The sequence below is a fragment of the Corvus cornix genome, chromosome Z (assembly GCF_000738735.6).
Source record: "Corvus cornix cornix isolate S_Up_H32 chromosome Z, ASM73873v5, whole genome shotgun sequence".
Lineage (NCBI taxonomy): Eukaryota > Metazoa > Chordata > Aves > Passeriformes > Corvidae > Corvus > Corvus cornix.
In genome coordinates this window covers 61,118,167-61,143,154 of record NC_046357.1, presented here as the reverse complement: position 1 = coordinate 61,143,154, position 24,988 = coordinate 61,118,167, and the positions used below count along the sequence as shown (strand labels likewise).

Below are 24,988 nucleotides of genomic sequence, written 5' to 3'. Positions count from 1 at the left end.
TTTGGACAAATTTGGAAATATATCCTCTGAGAGAAGGCAGGTTACAGCCAGCCCTCCCCCACCAGGTTCAGGAAAAAAAAATTTCCTCGAAGGAAAGTGAAAGAAATAAAAACTATTTATTTAACAAATACAAAGGAAAAGGATAATAATGCTAAATAATAATAAAACCTCTCGCTCTGCTGGAGAAACCTGGGAAAATTTCAGAGCCCTTCTGTAGATCTCTCTCTCCCCCTCCTTGGAGCTGGGACGGGGTGGTGGGCCCACCTCCAGGGACAAGGCCTCGGTGGAAATTCCTCCTGATATATTCTGAGGTTGAAACCGTCCAGCAGAGAAGAAGGGAAAAATTGAAGTCCCAGGAAAACAAAGTTCAACTCTCTGGAGGAAAAGGAGCTAAAAAACTGGCCGAAAGCTGGCTGGAAAAAAAAAAAAAGCCAGATACTTCCTCCCTCTCCCGCTGCTGCTGTTAGAAGCAAGAGGAGTCTGTGTGTATATCTGTGTGTCCTTGAAACACTGCTTTGAAAGTTCTCTGGGTTTTTTTCCTCTCCTCCCCTCTCAGGCTCAGTTTAAAGGCACAGAAAAGTCAAAAAAATTAATTTCTGGGCATAGAACAGCGATATGGGATACAACATCATAAAGTCATCCCAAGAGAGAGGGAAAGGCAGATGAGGGGTTGCCATGTTAAGGAAACTTCCCTGTCCAGCAATTCAGGAACTGCTCTGGCAGTCTCTCACACCACCTGAACTGGGATGATGCTCCTTCACAGCTACACCCCACACCTAGCACAGTCAGACCAGGTTTCTGCATAAACTCAACCCCAGGTTTCCCATAGCAGAGTCTCAGATATACAGATCCTTAAAATAATTTAATTATGGTGCAATAATAAAATAGCAGTTTGAGCTGGCTGCCTCCTGGGAGGGACTCCAAGAAAATAAAACCCTGGACTTTTACACCCTCAGTCTGTGCAGTGAAGTTGTTGCTCTTCCATCTGAGTGTCCAGTTACTTCAGCCCCTGCCATGTCTCTGAGTGTCCAGTCACCTGGCTGGTGCCAGAATTCCCCTCACACCTTTTTGTGCAAAGGGTCAGCGGTTCACATCCTCTTGCCTGGGGCTCCCAGCCCCTAGGGCCAAACCTGCAGCTCACTCAGCAGTTTGCAAACAAAGCTACCTGCACCAAATTTGTTTTCCAGCCGCTCTAGACTGCTGACTTAAACTAGTCCTTAAAATTCTGTTTCATATAATGAGAAACCTAAATTAGGAGTTACCACTTTTCCAGATTCCTATAGGATCTAGAACACTAGCAGTTTATTCCCTAAATAAAGATGTTATTGTTTATGACAGAGAACATCTTGAAATAATTACCTTACTTTTGGCCATAGTTCAGTATTTCTCTCCTTTTTACATTTTAAGATCTCCACCTTGTCCTTTATAATGGTAAAAAATCTAATATTTTAACAATATAACAAACCAAAAGTTCTTTTGGGTAAGGTGGGTATTAGCATAACCCTTTAAAATCCAGGAAAGTCATGATGCATGATTCTGCTTATGTAGTTAGAATTATAAACCCTGCTTCATACAAGTTGAATAGAAATTTAAAACAAAAACAAAGCATTTCCTGAGAGGCAAAAAATGCATTTATATTAATAATTCACTATTTTTTAAAAATAAAATCAGTTTCTACCTGTAAATCAAAACAAGTTTTTGGTTTTCAGTTTGGAATTTTCACTTTCCCCTCATTCCTCTCAAAGCATAACTCCCTGAGAGGATAGCTCTTCTGTAGATGTCTTCATTTGCAGATGAAATAATTGTAAAAATAACTCTTGTAAGTGTACCACAGAATTTCTTTTCCAACCATGCTTATAATCACTGAAAAAAGTGTTCTTAGGCCCCTAAGGAGGAACAGCTGGAAGCTGGACTAGCATAGAGGAATCCACCAGGCACAGCATCATAGTGGGCTTCTGGTTGAGAAGAATTTAATTCGAAACTTTAGCAGTGTGGAAATTTGTGGGACTGAGCTGCAGGTCTATGGTTCAGCAGAAAACAGATAAAAGCCTTGCTAAAAGGACATGAGTTTCATTTACCAATGATTCCTAGAGTGAATGACAAATAAGCAAAAAGGTGGACACTTCTATTCAGCTGTCAGAGGGCACAAGTTCTGAGGAGATTCTTATCTACTCCAGGAAAATAAAAGTGGAACTCTCTGCTGACATCCTTTCCATTTAGTCCCCAAGAGACCTGTGGTAAACCAGAGAGGGTGGAAGGAAGATCCTTGTAAATCTTCCCATTCAGAAACTAAGAGAAAAGAGTGCTTATGAGTTCAAAAATAAATAACATATAATGCTGGTTCTCAAAATACTAGATATCTTCTGAGAGCCTGATTTCTGGTATTGACACTTTAAAGTTTTTTTTCCATTTTAATTTTGCATTATCCTTACCTTAAGGTGTACTATTGAATTTAAAATATTCTTTAAATACAAACAACATCTAAAGAATAACAACTTACATGTAGAGGGTCTAATGACCCTCTTTCTGAACACCATTTTGATTTAGTTCCTAAATTCCCAGTGTTTTTCCAAAATCTAGAATCTACAAAGCAAAGATCTACATTTTTCACCTATGTGTGGGTCTTCAAAAAGAAACAATATCAGTTAAGTGTCTCTTCTTCATATTTTAATTTTCACTTTCAAAATGAAATCCTTAACTGATTTTTCTTGGTAAGATCAGGTCTTACTAAACAAAATACTTCGTGTGTTTGTGGCATAATATGGTCTCTGTGGGACTAGATATTGAAAAATAGAAATACTGGAAAATACCTGCCTTTTATTTATTCAGGGGGAAAAAAAAAGAAAAAAGAAAAAGAAAAAAAACATGGCACAGCTCATGCTTTTAGTTCTTTCAGTGATTCAAACTACATTTATACCTCCTCGTCTTTTTTTCCCTCTTAAAAATTGCAATACTCTTTAGCTTTATTGGCATTTAACTCCCATAAGCAAATTCAAAGTAGGTATTAGAGTGACACAAATAAAAAAGGTTTTAATTTCCAAAACCTATTAAAAATCTGTCTCTAAAAAAAAAACCAGAAAAAATATTTGAAGTTCAAATGAAAGACAATATCTGAATGAAACTAATCCCCAGGAGAATCCATGGCACCTGCCAGACACTGTAAAGGTTTTATAAATGTTATCTTCTGCAAAGTCGACTGCAAACATCATAAGGCCTTTGGTAAATATGTATACCAGCCTTTTTGTTTGAGCAGAAATATTGAGCTTCCTGCCATTATGATTATAAAATAGAGAAGATTATTTCAGATTTTTTTTTTTTTAAATATTTGATTAGTGGCCTCTCTCTTTTTCCTTAGGATCAAGTTTCAAATCACACACAGAGTAGAGTATTTGAAAACAGTCTTACTTAGTAATACAAGACTGGCAGAACAATCCATTTAGAAGTCATTCATGAGTAAACATATAGAAACTCTGTTGCTGGAAAAGAAAAAAAATTGTCTGTCTGATTCACAGTAACAGAATGAGAAGGAAAGATTCTGCACTACAGGAAAATAATACCATTTATATTGCATAGTGCAAAATGTTTGTCTCTTTGGCAGAGGCAAAGTACCACATTTTGTGTGTCTACAATTACCTACTGATAACTGTATAAAATTAATTTTATCTGATGATTATTTCAAGTATTTTGTTCCTAGTGTTTCCTTCTTTTTTAAAAGAATACCATAATAAGAAAAAAATCTAATAAAAATCTGCAAAACAGCACAGACCTTAAAATAATCATAGCTAGCTCTGTGAGATCTACTAAAATATATGCTCTGGTGCTTATGCAAGCATCATCATTAAGATAGAACTTCTACACTTACCTCATTTTCCCTTCTTGCTGTTGTTACCATACTACAGATTTGAAACACTACTGCTTGGACAAAAAACTATATTTTCTTACTTTTCTTTATAATACATTACTAATTATTTCCCTCTTACTTTGCTTTGAACATGGATACTCAGGTGCAGACCTTCAAATACCTGAGGGAAAGATTTTTATCCAGATAAAAGCATTTAAATTCTTCATTGGACCTCCTCATATCCAAACTTTAGAGAGACATTTCCATCAGTGTAAAATTTACAGCATTGGAGTTTTGGCCCTAACTAACATTAGGACTGTCAGAAAACATTTCAGTAAAAACATTCTGAACATTAAAAAAAGAAAGGTGTTGGGGGTACAGTAGCTGTAGACAAGACTTGCACTTGACTGCTGGCCTTGAGAACCAGACAATGCTGCCACATCCCTCTCCCAGACATGACACAGAAACCATCTGAGGGTAGCTCCTTTATTTTAAGTTTTCTTTAACATACAAGACCTTTCAAAAGTATCGATCTGAAAGTCACCTGCATTTTTATGTTTCTTTGGAACAGGCAGTGTGTCATAAAGACATGAATAAAACCAGTAATCTTCAAATGATTACCTACATTACAAATGATAATATATATATATTTGTTTAAATTTATTTTTTCTTAGCTACATTACTGCATAATAATAATTGCATTAAGAGCTTTGACCTTTGCTTGCAAATAGAGAATGTAATTATTCTCTCTTGCAGCTGAACACTTCTGCTGGCAATTCAGAAGAAAAGAAACAGGTGAAGAGATTTCTTAATCCAACTTTTTAAAAATGTTTAATTGACTCTGGACAATGATTCAATTATATCAAAAGAATAATAATGTTGAGAGGGAGAATTTTCTGTCTATGTGCACAAATTACATTTCCAGGAATCTCTTATCACTAATATTTTTAGAGATCTAGATTGATTTTATCATAAGAAAGACATTTGATGAGTATAATAAAGGGGTAAGATTTAGAACAGACCACCAATTAGAATTTGTTCAGTGTCTACAAATTTATGAAAAATTTATTTTAAACAATAAACAAAATAATTTTATAAATGAAAATATTCATGTTTCCAGACACTATAATTTATACATTTTTCAAAGATACACATTATCTGCTAGTCAATTTTTAAGGGACTTTCATATTAGTCTGACTGGTTAAGAAATATTCAAAGTCTAATGCTAAACATTTGACATTTGACAGGACAGAAAAGAATCAGTTGAAAAATAAATTTCCCTCATTTTTATTTCTCCAGAAAAATATATGGCTTGGTTTTTAAAAGGAAGTTCATCATCCTGTTTTCTGATATTCTAAAGCTGTTTTTTTATAATTATCCTCAAAAATATTTAAGAATTTCTACATAATTAATTAAAAACATTTTTTAGTTTGTTAGTGTGCTTTGAATTTAAATGCAGTCCAGGATTAACCTGGTGAGCTACAATTGTGAAAAAATTATCATGCAACTCCTGTTAACGTAATGTTATTTTAATTCTGTAATCTCAATTTTGCCTGAACACGTTTATTCTAGTGACACTTCTGCTGGCATGAAGTAGTAATCTGCAAGTTAGTGAATCTATTTTCATCTGGTAATATCAGTAAACATGATGCTTAGGGAAATGGTTTAGTGGTGGACTTGGCAGTCTTAGGTTAATGGACTTGATGATTTTAAGAGACTTTTCCAACATAAATGTTTGTATGATTCTATTCTATGATTCTGTCAACACAGCTGCAGTTTGTATCTGGAATGGGCAAAATATTTTACTGCATTTTGAATCAAAATATTGGTTTTAGGGCATAACACTCACATCTTCCTATTCAATATGCCTTTTTCCTCCTAGTTTGCTAGGAGTATATTGCTAGTGTTGCTCGCAACCATATGAAGTAAACTGCATTCAGAGTCTTCTGTCTGAAAATATCTTAATTTAGGAAAATATCACTTCTCCATTTGACCTCTAAATGTGTGGCTCAGACTTTGTTTATGACTGTTTTCATTTTTGCAACATAATAACCGTAAGGTAAGAAAACGGCATTTTCCCTTCTTGCCTTGCTTCCTCCCATTAAAACCATTATTTCTGACCATCTAGTGATCTTGGTGTATTGTCAGGATACAACACTGAGTACTAAAGAACAGCTCCAGAACAAAAAGGCATTTACTCATTGAGTCAGATACCAATATCTCAGTAGGCCTGAAAGCCACATAGCTACAATATTGAGGGGTATACGCCAAATGTCTCTTAGAGTGGCCAGAAAATGTGACTGAAATTACAGTGTATTCTCACAAAACACACTAAAGGAATGAAAAAATGAAACTCATTAATTGACGTAATAAAGATTTATGTTCAAGCAGTGGGGTGATGAAAATTAATACCACTGTGCTGAATGGAATGGAACTGTGACAATTGAAATGAATTGAAGATATACCTCAAGTGATTTCAGTGGCCTTTGGAGATTGCTTTTAAATTTGGGGAAAGGAAAAATGAAACATTCTCCCAGGAGCCAGCACAGATGATCTTTTCTCAGTATTGCTCATACCTTTGCCCCCTTGCATCTTTTTTTGTGTGTGCAGTCAAACAAGACTCATTTTCCTGTCTAGAGAACTTCTGTTTCTTTAGGGAATGGTATTAGTCTTTGTTCTAAAATCCAAGTCCTAAACTCACCAAAACAAAGGCAAAATCCCAAGTGTGCTTATCTTCTCTTTTATAACTGCAGGATCATAGTAACTTTACTTTTTCCAAACGGACTTCATAGTATCTTTAACATATAGAAATAAGGATTAGCAGCCAGCATTTTAATGTAGCATCATATCCCTTGGTAATCCATATTACTTACATTGCACTAATTTTGCTGTTGAATAACAGCATGATGGGTTCTTGACTTAAAAAAGACTTTGCTGTTAGTCATTCCCTCAGTATCAAGCATTTAACCAATACAGATCATTTCTGCTCAAGTTATGCCATTTTGTCTCTGGCATTTGAACCTGCTGTTATTGGGATAAAGCAAAACTATACAAAACAAAACAATACAAAAATTGGACAGGAAAAATGTTTCCATTCTAAAGCTCACTAAGTATGCGATGCAAGAGAGAGACATGCAAGTTGTATATTAAGTCTATGTACTTTTTTTCACAAGTGCTTTTTCCAAGCACTACAAAGAAGACAGCTATTTCAGCCATAGATAAAGGAGAAACTCAGTGATTAATAGGTAGCCAAACACATACAATTTTTTTTCTTAAGAATAACTCATCTTCTTTCAGTTGTCTTCTCTAGAGGAAAGTTATCTGAAGGAACAAAATAATCTGGGAGAGATCTCTGTTGCTGCTTAAATATTTGATAGTAATTTACTAAGTCTTAATGCTTAAGTTCAATGTACTCAATAAAAAGTTACCCCTGAAAAAAAGCTCCTGAAAAAGTTACTTACTTAAATCTGCACAAACAGTGCAGTGGGAGTGGCTTAGTATTTTAAAAAATAATGTGTGACAGATTTCTTTCACTGAAACTCCATATACAGTAACCAGTTGTTATAATGAAAATATACCAAGGACAAAGAATTTTTTCACTTACTCTTCTCCAAGGCACATCCTGTTGTTTTGTCTCAGGATAGAGATCTAAAAAAGATTAAGAAAAAAAGACTTGATATTACTGGTGGTAACAGTCATTGTCAAATACCATGGTTTTCTTAATACACATATTTTTGTTTGGTGATAGGAATAGTCAGAAAGAATCATGATTTTGCCTCATACATGCCTTAAAGGAACAATTAGCAACTGAAAATACAGAACTCCTATGAAAAAGTAGAACTCCCGCAGTGCTATTTTTCTTCTTATTAAATATGTTTCTGAATTTTCCTTCAGGTCTCATTACCATAGAACCATAGATTAGTTTGGGTTGGAAGTCAACTTAAACATCTTCTAGCTCCAACTCCCCCACCATGGGCAGGGACATCTTCTACCAGACCAGGTTTCCTAGAGTCCTAAGCAACTTGGCCTTGAACTCTTTGAGGGATGGGGCAGCCACAACTCCTCTCGGCAAACTGTTCCAGCCTCACCACTCTTACTGCAAAGAATTTCATTTTAGATCATATCAGAGTGCATTTTTAATTGCAATTTTCATAATTGAATGTTGAAATTATCTCATAAGTGAAATCTAAAATTATGCAGAATTCAATATTTGTACTATGATTAGCCATTTCCAAATATATACCTTTGTAGTTCTTGAAACATACTTTCAGGCTTGAATCAGTTTGCAGATTTTAATGACATTTAAAGATTAGCTCAAGTAAAAACTCTAAAATGCAAAACACTTAAATTCACTGTTTTCAAGCCTGCATAAAACATTCTACTAAATATTATAAATTGTTTAAGGGTTTGGGGTTTTTTTATTATCTGTTTTTGGTAAAGTGGGACTCAGGGAAGAGTAATTAGATAATAATAATCTGGGTAGGTTATGAACTTTAACTTTAGTGTTCCTCCATCTGAGTCCTTGATATTGTTGCAACAAAATATTAATCTGTAGAATTTTGATATGCCATTGCATAATTTTGAAATATTCATAATAAGGGATGAAAGCTTAATCAGATTGATTTGAGAACTGACATTTTGTTCACAAGGGATTTGACTACATGTAATACCTACACTAACATTTCTAATGTGCATATCTTAAGATATTAGAGGGAAATGTTCAAAAGCCCTATTCCTCATTTTTTCCCACACATTCTTCTGTCAGTATGTACCCCTAGTATATGCACCCCTAGTATTAAAAGTATATAGGCAATGTTCCACGTAAGTATTCAAAACACTCCTGTTCAGAAAAACTTATGGTGGTTACAAGTGTGAAGGGCTGTAAGGTTTAAGAATAACAACAGATATAATTAGAAGGCTGAAATTTACCATATCCTGGTTTTAGCCCTGCAATAATTAGAAGTGATGAATCTTAACTGTCCAAACAGGAGGAGATTGAGCGCTTCCAGGAAGAACATACTAGTTCATGGAGACAGAGGAAGAAACTATTCTTAAGCAATTTGACTGTATAAATAAAGAATACTTGAAACTGATCTGGGATCAAAACTTTTAAAATATAATTTTGGGAATATGGATACCTGAGCAGAAATCAGATAAACATAAAAATTACACGATTTATATCAGAAATGGCATATAGTGAGTTCCTTACATGACTGACTATACAGCATATTACTGCTCTATACATGTAGTTCCCCTGCCAAAAAAAAGTCGAAACAAAACAACAAAAGCATGCAAGAAAGCAAACAAGCCAAAGAAAAAATGACCAGATCTAAGCATCTGAGTGCACAAAATTATTTTAGCTTCTGTTCACTTTAGTTAGGCTTTGAATTTGCTTGTTTCAGAAGCTGAATTACACCCTGGTGCGTTATTCACACTTTTAAACTTTGCAAGGTTAATGTAATTAGCAGTGACCTTAATGTAAATTATTAATTTACTCCTTTTGAAACTAATGGAATAATCTAACCACTGTAAATGCCTTCCACAGCTCACCTTTAAGAGCAGTGACTGATCTCATCACTCATCAGATTTGTTGAAATGTTTTAAGCTGGGTTTAGTGATAATATCTTTATGGAGGACATGAGAAGGAGTGCATCATATTCTGGAAGAATTCTTTAATTTTCTTTAGAGGGAGAGCATATCTTTGAAGTGAAAGGAAAGGTTACTGAATTCTTTAGATTCAGAAATGCATTTCTTTTAAGTTAAACATCAGTGAAAAAAGTAGGTCTATTTGAAAGTGTGCAATTCATAACATCTTTAAAAACCCACACATATGTAACCAGCAAGAGTTTCCTTCACATGGCAAATTCATAACTTCAGGATGTCTTTCTCAGGCTAATAAATATGCAACAACACCAAATAATTATTCTTAATAGAGTCAAACCAGTCACATCCTGTTATGGCACATCACCAAGGTGAAGTCTGTTTTGCTAGTAAGTAATATTTTCCTTGTGAAATAGGTACTCCCCTCTGCCACCCTTCTTAATTCACTCCTCAAAACACCAATTTTTCTCTTGTGTTCCTTTATCACTTAAAATCAGTGGTACTGGGCAACAGATAACTTAGTCATTGGCTTCTGGTAAGAGTTCAACCTTCTACCCCACAAGTGTCAGTTTCCCTAGAACTGAAGCTGATTTATGTTTTACTTGAAAGACTAATGCTCACAAAAACACAAAAAATAAAGAGTTAGAGTTAAGACTGACAGGAACTGTAAAAAAAAAAAAGCTATGCACTGAATCTAAAGAGACATCAAAGATGTGTTTCGAGCTTTTATTGATCAGTTAAGAGCACAAATAGGTTTCTCGGACAGTGATATTTGGCCACTGTGAATTAATGCCTTCTTACCTTATTTACATTAGTATCAATCAAAACCAAGGTCACTGAAGTTTATATGTTACAATGATAAACTCTGAATGAAGACTATATTGGGGTGTCCACCTTCTTAATACCTCAACAGAAGAGAATTTTACTACTGACTTCACCTGATAAAGCATTAGACTGTAAATGAGCTACTTTATTCTCCTTCTCTTTTCATGTTGTCTAAAACAAAAAAAAAACCCAGAAGGGCATAGTAGTTTTGTTCTTTAAAGAACCGTCAGTATTTTGGTTGATCAGTATTTTTGGTAAGAAAAATATTTTCATTGAATAGCACATTTTTTGTCCACTGAATTCCAAGGCTCGCTGCTTTCTCACTGTATGTCCATGATGTATTTCATATAGAAAAGGAAAAAAAAAACCTCTTGTGGACAGTATTTTGCCGCACTTGAGAAATTATTGCTAGATTTGTTTTATGTATTTTCTTGATTGTGTTACTAAAAATGCCTAAGCTGTAAGACTTGTGAAAGGCATTTCAGTATGTTGAAGATAGGTGTAGATTTGCCAAAACACTTAGTCATCTAAATCTCATCAATGCATTTACTAAAAGGACCTGTAGGATAGCTGTTCAGGTGTTTTTCCAATGCTTATTCCTTCAAAAGTTCAGTCTGCAAGTCTTATCTCAGAGTTCAAAATTTAACAGGTGATGGAATGCCTAGACAGATGCTAATGACATCAACAGCTATTCTGAGATTATTATGGAGGCATCTTGATCAATAGCATTTGATTGTTTTGGGACCAGGACTGATGGGAGACTTAGGGTATCTGATATTGCAAGTATGATGATGTATGTGTGAATATTACTTCTATGGATATAAAACCACTGTGTAAAAATTAACTTTATTTATGGAATGGTATTTTTTATTAAAGTTGCAGCTGGAGGCCTTTAATCTGGCTCTGACTGTTGTGCCAACTCTAAAGTGTTACTCAATAGTATGAAATATTTACTATTTGAGACAAACAGACATAAAATGGAAAGAAAAAAACCTATCAAAATTAAACCTCTCTTGAAAACACACTCAATTAGTGTCAAAAGACTTGAAGTATTTAATCTTTAATATATGAATATTTGCTTTATATTGGTTTATTGGGAATTTCAAGCTAAGAAATATGTGGTAGTTAATTTTGTTGATTTCCTTCAAGAATCTTCTCTGCAAAGGCCAGCTAACGAGGGAATACCTAATTGCTTGCAGCAGCTTGTCAATTATAGGTAAATAGACACATTGGAAAAGCAAGAGGGTTCAGAATGGGGAAAGTAAACTGTACAGTTATTTTGTAATAAGGTCCTGCTATAAGGGAAAAAGTAAGTGGTATCAACAGATAAAATGTACAGCTTATAAACACCTACATAGTGGAAATAAATAGAAAAGCATTCTCCAAGACGTGGGTCCATAAACACATTAGTAATTCACAACAAAGATAAAAAAGAGGAAAATAAATTCAAAATGCAGTCTTGGGACAGCATCCAGATATTTTCATTGTATCACAGCTAATTTCAGATCTGTGTGAGTGACTTTTCCTATATAACTTAGGACAAAGAAGAATAGAATTTTAGTTCCTGAATATTGGCTAGCTGTATATAGAATTAGGACTGAAATGAATCACTAACAGTCACAGCAAATTAATCTCCAAAATCCTCTTCATGTGTTACTGCTACCTAAATGATAATTTTAAAATATTAATCTTTGCAAGCACAGAAGCAGCACACTCTCTCTTCCTGCTCAACTACCTATTATATAACACAAATATTTAACATTCAATCAAAATAACAGAATAAGAAACCTGGATAAAATGCTACCTGTTCTAAAAGATGAAACCGATGGGAAGTTTCAGGAATACCCTGGCTTAAGTGTATATGCACAAAAACATATCCATGAACTCCATTTATACAAGATTTGTATGACTGTTAGTATAAAATAAACAAGCAACATAAGTTGCATACAGTATCTTTGTTGTCTAAGAGTCTTAACCTTAACTCCAAGGAGTCCTTTAATTCCTTGGCTTCTACCTCAGCAAGACAAAAATTTTTACATTGTTTTCAGGCCCATAGACAATTATAAACATTTTTATTCAACAGCTTCACTTGTAGAAATTTCTAGTAATTTAGTCATGTTTTGTTTTTTCAGCGTAAGTTTGGACATGTGTTCCTCCAATGCGATAGTACAGAGGTGAGTAAGTCCCTTGGAGCATAGAGTTTGGGCCCAAATGACTGAGGATATGTACTTTTGTTTAAGTTTGTGAAGAGTTCTTTAACCATAAGGAAGCAGAAAGTTTAAGCAACAGTGAATCTGCATGCTTATGCTATACATGACTCCCATTCTGCTCTTATACATGTGATACAGAATTAGTCTTAATCATTGTACTGATAATGACTTAATAAAAGCAATAACTCTTCACTGTTTACATATCACATCACACTTTGTAAAAATGCATCTTAACGTTATTCTTTTAAAATCACGGCAGGGCTCTGTTACTGCTGAAAATAGTAGTTATAATAATGTCTTAATTAGCTAATGTCTTACTTAGCTAAATAGCACTAACAGATATCAATTCAATCTAGTACATTCCAATCAGATCCATCAATATCTCAAACCCTTTGACCCTCACTTTGGGTGCCAAAAAAGAACTGTCATGGTTTAACCCTAATCAACTGCTAAGCCCCACGCAGCCACTTGCTCATTCCCCCACCAATGGGATCATGGAGAGGACCAGAAGCGTAAAAGGTAGTTAAGCAGGGAAAGGAAATGCTGCGCACACAAGCAAATCAAACCCAGGAATTAATTTACTGCTACCTATGGGCAGGCAGGTGTTCAGTCATCTCCAGGGGAACAGAGTCCATCATGTGTAGTGGTTACTTGGAAAGACAAATAGCGTCATTCCAAATGTCCCACTCTCCCTCCTTCTTCCCTGCACTTTATATAGTGACATGATGCCACATGGTCTGGAATATCCCTTTGGTCAATGGGGGTCACCTGTCCCAGCTGTGTCTCCTCCCAACCTGTCAAGTACCCCCGGTCTCCTCTCCAGTGTGGCAGTACAAGAAGCAGAAAATATCTTGACTCTGTGCAAGTCCTGCTCAGCAAACAACAAAAACATCTTTATGTTATCAACCCTGTGCTCATCACAGTTCAAAACCAGCCCAATTGTAGCTGCAATTGTACCATATTATCAGACTACAACCTTGACATCAACATATCACATCACTATATTATTGCATGGATGGAAAGATAATATTAGTCTTTGATTTCTGCTTAATTTTTACCAGAGAATATGTTTTCTGTGCAAGACACGTAACATAGAAGAATCTAGGAGGAATATTTCTACAGATATCTTACCAATATTTATGCATCTGCTTTATAATTTTTTCTCTCTATTACACTTATTTTATGCTTTTCCTTATGTAAACCTTCTGTGTAGTCTCAAAAACATATCTGCAGCATGCTCAGACAGCACTGTTCATCCAATAAACAAATTCAAGCTATGTGATTTGTCCTCTGACTTTCGCCATGGTAAACTCATTTCTAACTTCTGCTACAGTAACTCAGCCACTTTCCCAGCATCACTCATCACTTCAGAGCTTTTAAATGCCTCTATTTTTAAGTCTGGATCTCAGATCATAATATCTCCAAGAGCTGCACTACTGACTTCTAGCATAGGACTAGGAGCAATATCTCCATCATTATCAGCTTGTCTATATCACTTTTAGATTTTTGTGAAAGCTGTCCCAAATAAATAGTTAATCCTACCTAAGGAAGGTTGCTAATTAGTGCTAAAATTGTGGAGGGCTGGGAGCTCTTGGCATGGGAGCCCTCTGCACTCCCTTGGAGGAGAGGCCTGACGGCAAGACGACCTTCCCCAGAGATAAGCAGCCCTCCTCTGGGTCATGGCGAGAAAGTGAACCACCCCCAGCATGCCTTGTTTCTATATGGTATCACCCAGTACCTAGCTGGCTAGTTGGTTCCTACCCCCTGCCTTTCCCATACAAGCCCCTGTTTCTGCCCCTTGGTAGAGAGCTTTTGTCCCTGGCCTTCCCTTCACAGAGGTTGCTGGTCAATAAAAGCCACCTCTGTGGAACTGCTATACAAGGCTCCTGTCTCTCTATTCCCAAGTTCACCTTGGGTGATTTCACAAAGAGCTGAATCACAAGAGCTGGAATCACTTGTAGCTGAGAAATCACTACACTTGCTGAAATCACTTGTTGCCCAGGGAAGCCGGCCACCGCTCCTGGAAGAGCTGTTCCTTGCAGGACACTCTTTCTAGGAAGGTCATGGCACACTGGGTTGTCTCCCCTCAGCTCTCCTGTTAAGCAACATAAAATTACAAAAAAATCCAAAACCAAGCCAAGCAAACCAAACCAAACCAACCAACCAAACAACAAAAGGAATGTGTAAACACTCCAATCTTCCTTTCAGTTTTACCATTTTCTGTATATGTAGGAGATATGCCATGCACAAATAGAGATACTTCATCTAAATCAAACATTCATGCTAGGCATGTCCTTGTAGGCATGACTTTTTTCTGTCAAAAAAAATCCCCATCACTGAAAGCCTCACTTTCATCCTTGTCTCCTCTGCCCCTTCTTTCCAGTCATAACCAGTTAACTGTTATGTCTTTCTCCAGTCTTTCAAATTTAGTAAAACAACTATGTAACTATGCAATATCTTCATCACCAAAAGCATGGCCCTGTTTTATAATTGCTTTTTTTTTGACTTATGTGCATTTACTGGTTTCCCTGAGTAACTTGACAAGGATTATTTCATCAGGTAGTTTGGACTCTTAACTCTCCTGGCAATGTACAGAACATTAAAAAGCTTTTCCTGCTGCACAGTTATCTTTACTGCTTCTAGTTTCAGCATTATTTCCTTCTGAGGAAGTATCTCAGAAGCCACAGACTCAGTCCTCTAAAGGAAATGGAATTTTCTTCACCGTATCTTGGGCAAATGCTTTCCTTCCTGCAGAATTGTAGATTGAAGCACGATAATTTTCCAGGGATTCTTTTTCTCAACCTGAATCTTGAGACATTGCTAATATCAGTGGGATAGGAAGTTGGTTTTGATTGACACAGTATATACAAAAGAAAGAGAGGAACTCCTTAAAGAAGATTATACAAAGTTATTTCTTTATTATAAGGAATTAAAAAAAAAATCTGTTAAGAAAATTTTTTACTTGAAGGAATATACAGTAAAGAGCTGACTAAAAAGCTTGCTTCAACAAACATATAAGTGGTAATATGAGTAAATGACAAAGGGACAAAAACGCTTTCAAAATATGCCACACACAGCATAGTAGCCTCTTGTTGCAAGGAGAGGATAACCTTCTGTCCAATGCTTGCTTTTCATGCTATATCATTTTGTAAAACTACTTTTTAATAGATGTGTTTCTGAGCCAGCTGACTTTGAGTTCATGACTTATGAACTTTTCATGACTTATGAACTCAAAGTTCTCAAGTCAAGAACTTGAGGTCTTGAATCAAGAACTCTCTTTACAAGACCCAAAAGGATGGCAGTGCCTTTTGTTGTTGTTTTCTTGCTGTCGTTAAATTCTGTCAAAATAGAACAGTTTGCATAGGAAAGAATGAGCAGAACCTCAGGCCGCAATAGTCAACATCTTCTTTTTCTCTCCCACTGAAAACAAACCAGATGTGCTTACAAGTTTCGCCAGACGATGTAGGGAATTAGGACAGTTTATTGTATCAGGAATGAATATTCTCTACCTAGATATAGCTGGAGTGGGATGGAAGTGCAATCAGCATTGCTAGCTATTAGTATAAAAAAAATTACTTGGAGAAATGTCTCAGAAATTTTTGGGAGAAAAGTCAAAGCAAAGAATCAAAGAATAACATTAAAACGTTAGAGAAAATCCAGTGTAAAACCACATTTTTTCTTATCATTACTTATAGTCCAGTTACAGGCAGTTTCTTAGTGTGGTGTTGGTGAATTTCACTGCTTAGCTCTCCACCCAAATGTACAGAGCACCTAAAAGAAGTATTCCTATATTCTAGAGTTAGATTTCAACATTCAAAATTCAAATTCACTTGCTGAAAACTGGTGCAACACAAGCGTGTTAAGAGCCATGTGATAAAACACTGAGGTAGTCCCCAGTCTGTGCTAGGACCCAGCATCCAAATTTTACATGGTTCAAGGCTTTTAACTGAAATTAGCTCCCATCTGGAACTCAGTATTTAATGTTCACTAACAATTGTATTATATTGTGTGCACTTCTGAAGCAGATCTATCACTTCAGTTTCATCCAGAAGGCATCTTTTTTTGTAGTCCTAGGACACAAAGTGAACTGAACCCTGGTCAGTGGAAAAAGAAGATTCACTACAAAAGCCTGGTCCAAACTCTAATGCCAATGTGAACATGGTGTTTCTAAAACAGAGTTTTACTGTAACCCACTTTAATTGTAAGTATTAAAACAAACAAAGACAACTTTACATTTGTGGATGATGCAAATAAAAATGAAAGACAATAGAGGAGATATTGATTTCAAGATCTAGTTGTTTGAGCAAATAATATGTCTAGAATGCTACTATTTCTGAAATGCTCAGTTGTATGCACTTTTAAAATCTGCATATGAAGCAAGCTGTAAAACTATCTGTGACGTTTGTGATGTCAACAGATGATGTGATATATCAAATGTTTAATACAGCAAACCCTCAACAACAGGTGGATTTTTAGAAAGATTTACATGATTTTTTTAGCAAGATAATAAGATATTAGCTATGATTTTTCTTAAAACTAAATTATGTTAAAAGTAAATACATTAAAATCTCTTAGTTTTAGTCAGCCACCTATCAGTATGTTTCTCCAGTTTGGTGGATTCATTTCTCTTTTTTAATTTTTAGCTCTAAAGGAATTATAGGATGCTAAAGACAAAAACTATTTAAACTGTTATAAACTTGTAGACATGCAACTCCATTTCTTGGAGAAGTTTGAGATATACACAATTTCTGAGCTTAATCACTTATCTGGCCAGGTCTACCTTAGATCTTAGTAATCCATTTATAATAAAATCAGAAAATATTTATATGCTGTACAGCACCAACCACTGTAGCTAAATTAAAGTCTCTCTAGCAAGGAATTAAATAGTTGTGTATTTTTTTTTTCCTTTTCAGATCATGAAACAGATAAAATCTTATGTGATACAGCAAAATATATACCTAGAGGAACAGTAGTTCCTGTCCTATGTAATGCAAGTACTCTTGCATATAAAATTTGTTTCATAATATGTTCCATAAGGTTGATATCTTCTTTATTTTTACTAATCAGTTCACCTTTCAACAAGTCTTGTTAGATCACTGAATCATGACAAATGATTCTTTACATATTAGGACACTCAGTTCACACTGATGAACTAACAAATTAAAATTTAATATAAAATGATGACCCTGAGAATACAAGTGACAGTCCTTTTGATGTCAGGAAAGAATTCATCATTAGGCCAAGATTTGCCCTTTAATTAAAATATTATCACACTGATCATGCTGAATGAAATGCAGTTTTGAGGAATTCAGTGAAATAACACTAAAATGACAGAAGCTATCACATATTTTTTGTCCTGAAGCAGCCATATTTCATTACACATAACTGAATGTTAGAAAGCAATCTAGTGTGTTTTGCCATCCTTGTCTCAGGATAAGGTAATTATTAGTCTGAGAGTTTCTCTCTTTCTCTCCCCCCCTGCCTTTTTTTAAACTGTGCTTACCCAAGAGGAAAATGAACCACGGTACTTATCAGCACAATGCATACATCAATGATACTGAAGGCAACTTTCCATGGCTGAAGCCATAGGTTAGCTGCAAATCCATTAGTAATTAAAAAGAAAAAAATAAAATAAAAATAAATATCTGTGAATCTAGGCTATAGCTGAGTGATAAGTGCAGAAAAGTCACAAAACTTGACAATGTAATTTGCATTAGTATTGGATCAAAAAGGCTGTTAAAAGACCAAGCAACAGAGGTGAAAAAATAATCCAAAAGGGTACTGAAAACAAACTTCTTCAAAGAATATTGATAATAATGTCATAAATCCTTCAGTCATGTAGTTATTTGCACTCGGTCTAGAAAAAATAAATTTAACTATCAGGACTTGTTTTTTCTGCACAAAAGGATTGTAAATACCAGAAGATTATAAAAATAATACAATAATTAAAAGACCCTTAAGATCTTAAGCATAATGACCTTTGACTAAGGAGAGACTAATATTTGAGATTATTGAAGATGACACATTAATTAAAAAAAAATATTTTGTTTTTGGATTTATTTTAGTTTTATTAACTCTGTTTTAATTTCAAGTCATGCAAATTAGATTTTAGCAATTGTCACTTCAATTTTGTATCTTTCACAGATATCTCCATATGATAAAGGTTATTTTATTTGCATTAGTTATCAATACTCTATAATCTCTTCAAAGTTTCATGAAATTTCATAAAAGAACTACATCTACAACCACTGCAAAATTTTTTTATATATTACACATAAAAAAAATTCATTATAAATATGAAAAACCTCTTTTTCTGGTCAAAAGAAAGTTGCAGAATGAAGAGGTATCATTCTATATGCAGCTATTCTTGAAAATAAAAATATTCCTTTACCTAGCAATCATACTTCCAGACAGCCAGACGTTGTTTATATTATCCATTATTTGTTAATTAAAATTAAAGCATGTTTGTGGTCTGTATCTTTTATCAAGTTTTCATTTTATCAGAAAAATAACCTTCAATTATTGCATCCAAGGGTTAATATGACGGGTATAACTGAGAGTCACACGTTGGGTATTTTCCTGACTTCACAGAAGGATCAGTAATTCTTTATAATCCTGCAAGATTAAAAACTCTTTTTTACATAAATGTAACCCAGGTAAAAGCAAGATTTCACAAAATAATTTTGTTCCTGTTAACTTATCCATGCTCACAATTTAAACTGCTTACTAGGAAATACAGTATATTTGAGGTTTAATGCACAACATATTCTTGTAATTAATTGCATTATTTATTAGTCACATGAAATATGTTACCTAAAACCTATCTATCCAAACTACAGAATGATAAGGTTTCATAAACAGAATTAAAAATCCACCATTGATATCATAAAAAGGAGGTATTCAATCTTGTCTTAAATTTAATTATGGAAACAGAAAATTATAGGGTTCAGTAACAGTAACTGTTACTACCAGAAGAAAATTAAAGATTTTTAAACAGAATAGACATTAGAGAAATTCATATGTTTCTATAGCATCTTGTTTTTGCCTGAATGGGTGAGAGAATTTGGTTCCTATGACTGCTTTAAAAATGTAATGAATATAAGTATTTGGATGTCAAAATCTTGCATGTGGACAATTTCAATTTAGATACTAGCTTTGCTGTTGTTTTAAGGTTTTTTTCTAATTGTGAAAATGTCTTTACCTCTCCCACACATTTCCAAATATATATATTAATATTTAGGTAGGGTTTGCTGTACCTTTTTTTAATGAAATGTGCTGCTTGTGTGTAATTGTATTCTTGGCTGCTTTAAATGTGAAAAATGCAACCCCAAATACTGATTATCTGGACCAGCTTCACTCTTTGTGATATAACTGCTTCTCATGTTAAGTTTTTCCAATGTTTTGACATTCCAGTGATGTTTGCATGAAGGACAATTTAGGAGAGATTACACACACAACAGAATACACCATTTTAGATGCACTCACTGCTGAGCACAAACCCACAGCTTTTGTCTGTCTGTGTCCGTGTGCATTTTCTGTATGTCTGTATGGCACATTTTTTCCCAGCTTTAAGCACGCAGCTGCAACTTGATTCTTTACTTGCTGCAAAAGATGGCTTGAAGACTTCTGTATAAGTGACTTGGTCACTTGTTTCCACTAACTCATAGCTCTTGAGCTTAACATGGATACCTAAATTAAGATTAAAATAGATTCATAGCTAGAGTACAACTGATGGTCTGACTATATAACTGAGGATGAGTGTAGGAATGACATCTGGGTGTTTCTGCTATAGTTATAATGCCATTGACCAATTTAGGATGGAAAGAATCTCTGGAGGTCACCTAGGCTAACAATCTCTATGTGTGGTCCACCAGTAGTAGCTAATGTGGTTGGCCCAATAAAGCAGAGCAAGGTGGTATATGAACAGTACAGGGCCAGAAGAACATTAAAACTGGTACTTTACTTTAAATATTTTATTGGTTTGGTTTTTAGGTGTGGTGTATTTTTTTGTTTGTTTGTTTGTTTTTTGTTTGTTTGTTGTTTTGGGTCTTTTTGTTTGGTTTGATTGCGGGGTTTTTTTGTGTTTGCTTGTTTGTTTTGTGGGGTTTTTTGTTTTGTTTTGTTTTGTTTTTTATAGGGATGGAATTAACTCTAGTATTTTTAATATGTAAACATTGTTTTCTTCTGAAAATATTTATCACATGTTAATCAGAATCTTACAGAACCATTTCACTCATTTAAAAATGGTGAAGAAGAGCCAGGCCTATCTCTAGTCTTCACATATGCCAGTATAATTCAAGTTCCACCTAAAAATGCAATTTGTATCTAGTCTGACCATAAGCCTTGCTATGTCCATGTGTTTCTTTTCTTCTTCATTTTCAATACATCTTTTTCTGTGGAAATGCATTCTATTCTGTGATTTTGCTCAAGCAATACAGAAGCTACAGAGTTCTGACTGCCAGGAGAACTGCCCAGAAGACCCACGTCCAACTAGTTGCTGATGTGCCTAAACCATGAGGAGGTTTGCAGAGAGTCTGCAGAGACGAAACAGCTGCTGAACCTTGCATAAGGGAAAGAGTACAGTGGAGAAATAGGATCAGTAGGACAAGATCAAAGTAGAACTAAAAAGAAAAGAATATACTCTTTGGAACTCAGAAAGAACAAACACCAGGGTCAAGGCTGGCTTTCTAAGAATGGAAAGAATGCCAGTGTTTTGGGGGATAAGAGGTGTCTGTTGCTATTTCTGCCATGCCTGCATTCGTAAGACAACATCTGGTTTAGGACTTCTGTGAATATATGATCCTGCAGTCTACTGTGTTCCCCAGAAAGAGGTGGAGCTGCAAATGAGAACCTCTACTTATAAATGAAGAAAAGACAGTCTTGCTCTTGTTAGAGAAGGCAGATGATTACTTCGTTGGGTAGAGCAGGTTTTCTAGAAACATAATTCCAAAGCATGGATATTTTTCAGTCTTTCCTTTTTTGTATTGGGATGAAATTTAGTCATGACACCTACACTTGTAAGGTGTTTTTCCTAGGGTCCAAGCAAAGTAGTTAGTGTTGTTTTTTGATCTTCTCTCAGTGCTGGCTACTATTTGCTTTTTAAACCTTGAAACAATTGTCATTTATTTTGTCTATACCCTAAACTTATTTTCCTTCTGGAAGAATAATCTTTCTGTCTCATCTTCGTAGATGACTTCACAGCAGCTAAAAGTTCTCAATGAACAACAACATTTTGCCCTAAGCTAATACAATTTGGACCAGATGCAAACATATAGACTTCTATGAGGAGTGTCGTTAGGATGAGGCTGAAACACCTCCCAGTAATGACAGGCTGAGAGAGTTGGGGCCATTCAGACTGTTTAAAAGAAGGCTCTGGGTAGACCTTCTAGAAGCCTGGATTTAGGAGCCGTTTATTTAGGGAGTGTAGTGACAGGATAAGGGGTAATGGAAGCTGGAAGGGGAGAAATTTGGATAGATATTGAGAAGTAATTCATTACAGTGACAGTAGTGGGACAGTGAAACAGTTTGCCAAGAGAAGTTGTGATTGTCTCATCCCTGAAGTGTTCAAGGCCAGATTGGATGCCAGCTTTGAAGTGAAAGGTTTATCTGCCCATGGCAGTGGGACTGGGAAGTAGATGATCTTGAATAAAGCTTCAAATCCAAACCAAAGATGACTCTATGATCTTAAGATTCTATGATTCTCTGATTGTTGTGGCTTAACCCTGGCTGGCAACTAAGTATCACAGAGTTGTTCTTACTCACCCTAGAGGGAGAATGAGTTGAAAGGGTGAAAGTGGGAAAATTCACGAGTTGAGATGAACACAGCTTAATAAATAAAGCAAAGGTACACCTGCAAGCAAAGCAAAACAAGGAATTCATTCCCTACTTCCTATCACCAGGCAAGTGTTCAGCCATCTCCAGGAAAGCAGGGCTAAATCATGAATAACATTTACTTGAGAGTATCATAACTCAGAATGTTCCCCACTTCCTTCTTCCTCTTCCTCTTCCTCTTCTTCTGCTTCTTCTGCTTCTGCTTCTGCTTCTTCTCACAGCTTTTATTGCTAAGTGTGATGTGATATGGTATGGAATATCCTTGTAGTCAGGGTCAGTTGTCTCAGCTGTATCACTTCCAACTAATTTGTGAATCCCCGGCCTCCTCACTGATGGTATAGTGTGAGAAGCAGAAAGCGCCTTGAGACTGTGTAAATGCTGCTCAGCAATAACTACAGCATTCCAGTGGTTATTAACACTGTTTTCATCACAAATCCAAAATATACAAGATAGTATGAAGAAATTTACCTCTATTCCAGGCAAAGCCAGTACACCTGATATCTCTTTTACAGCATCTCTGGTTTCTGAAGCTCTATCTGTTTATACAGATTTGATAATGTTGCCTATCTAGATCACTGACTCCACAGGTTCTGTTTCTGTTTTGTCCAGGAATGGTCAAAAACCAAAGCAGGATGCCCACTCTGCAAGCAGTATTTCTAGTCTGTTTTCCACAGAATTTGCAGTGCAGATGACTTTAAGGAGTAGATGCTCAGGCCTTCAGGAAAAGGCTCTTCTGCAATCCTTGACAGCTGTAAATTTCCTTAACAAAACACCCTAACATGGAAACTCCATACTTTAGTTGAATGTTTCAGTCTTGAACTATCTCCTTTTAACTGAGAAGCATATGATCAGCATGACAGATATGACTCTCCAACTCTATTGTATAATGAAGAGAGATGTTGAGACTCATCAACTATTATAATCCCTCCATATGAGGGTGATTTTCAAGAACTAAATCACTTTTCATCTGTGGATGGTATTGATCAATCATCTTCCATTTCAGAAGAGATAGGTTCATGTAACAGTAAATTCTACTCTAGAAGTTTCCAAAAGTTCTGGTGAGGATTTTGCTGTGAACAAGTGAACTCAGTTACAGGCTAATGCTGACTTAAATGGCAGTGAGTGTTTTTAGGGCAATCGTGTTATTGTCAGGGGTATTAAGCCACCACCTGACAGGACACCAGAACTGTTTGAGCTGTCTTTGGATGCTGCGAAGTCAGCCAGGGAGGAGAAGATATGAAGACACAGTAGCCAAGTCAGCGTCACAGCTGAGGCTGCAGTGAACAAAGCAGAAGTCATTTCCCATACTCTCTCATATATTCAGGGAATGTAGGTAGGTGTGAAAGTTCTCATTCCCTACAGTCAAGAAGAAAGATAAGAACAGTTGTAAAGGATCTATTTCCACAGGACTTTATTAGGAGCCTCTTTTTAGGAAGGGACACGATGTGCTCTCCTTGTACATACTCCCTTCGCTTTGAAAGCAAAGTCCACAAGTTCATAATCGTATTAAAACCAGTAAATCCTATTGACAATACAGTCAAGGCAGCCAAGTTGTAGGACTAGGAAGAAGTATCATGGCAAAGGTCAGTTTAAAAGGAGACCATCAAGAAACTGGGATAATATACACAGAAAAAAGAAATAAGAGAACCTGGATAATATGCATAATTCATAACTTCACAACACATAACTTCTATAAACAGCCATTATTTCTAACTCACTGAATGTTCTTCTTCTTGATACTCCCAGTTTTGCCACATATTAGTAGTCTATCAAATAATTGCAGTAACACTGAGTCCAGGAAGAAACAGCTAGTTTGTGATGTAAAGCTTCTGTGGAAAACAACCATTGTTTTTTTTCCTCCCTGTTTGTTCCCACTCCATCCTGCCAGTAACTCAGTGGAATTAACTGAGGAATTAGCAGTTAGGAATTAACAAACAGCTAAGAGGTATTTTCCATTATCCGTAACTATTTCTAACAAATCACATTTTGATATAAGTTTTTTTTCTCCCACTCTCTCCTTTTAAAATACTGTGAAGGATATCTACAGTGCAATGAGTTTAATATATCCAATACAGAAGGTTCAGAAATGCATTTTAGAGTATTGTGATATTACAATACCAAGACTGTCACAAGAACAAAGAGTTTTGTTTTGTGATATTTCTGTTCTCATTGTTCTGAGATTGTCATGAAGATGGATTCTATACAGTTTCCTGCTTTATTTTTGCAGTCTTTGTTATGAATATGGTCTGATTTTGTGCCAACCTTTGTCACTAGAATGAAAATGAGAATACATTATGAAAACTAAAATGTAATCAGCATTAAAATTCTGTGATAGCTCATTCTTGTGACAAAGAGATCACCGGGAAAGAATGGCACAAAATTAATCAATTATAGTGACAGTCTCACGATTGTAATAAGAATAGAAAGTGGCACTACATTTTGTGCATTTACATAACTGAGGAAGGGTTTAAAATTAACTCATTCATATCTGCATATTCACCTCTTTTCCTGGAAAACCAGAACTGCTTCTCTCTGACAGATGACCATAGATAGTGGATATGTCCTGATATATAAAAAAAATCTCAGATTCTGCTTATTTTTGAGTCATCCCCCAACATTTTCACAATCTCTTTCTAATTTTCTTCTTTTCTGCCAGAAAGTGAAAAGTCTCATCATCAGC

The 24,988-nt window shown here is 35.5% G+C and overlaps 1 protein-coding gene across 45 annotated transcripts in view; it reads right to left on the bottom strand.

Annotated features, from left to right (window-relative positions):
- Positions 1-24,988, bottom strand: part of PTPRD (protein tyrosine phosphatase receptor type D) — a 1,187,151-nt gene that overhangs the window by 789,865 nt on the left and 372,298 nt on the right. For all 45 annotated transcript variants that reach the window (XM_039567532.1, XM_010392896.4, XM_039567544.1 and 42 more), the window contains one exon: positions 7,446-7,489. The gene's annotated coding sequence lies outside the window, so the exon portion shown is untranslated. The remainder of the gene's footprint in view (positions 1-7,445; positions 7,490-24,988) is intronic.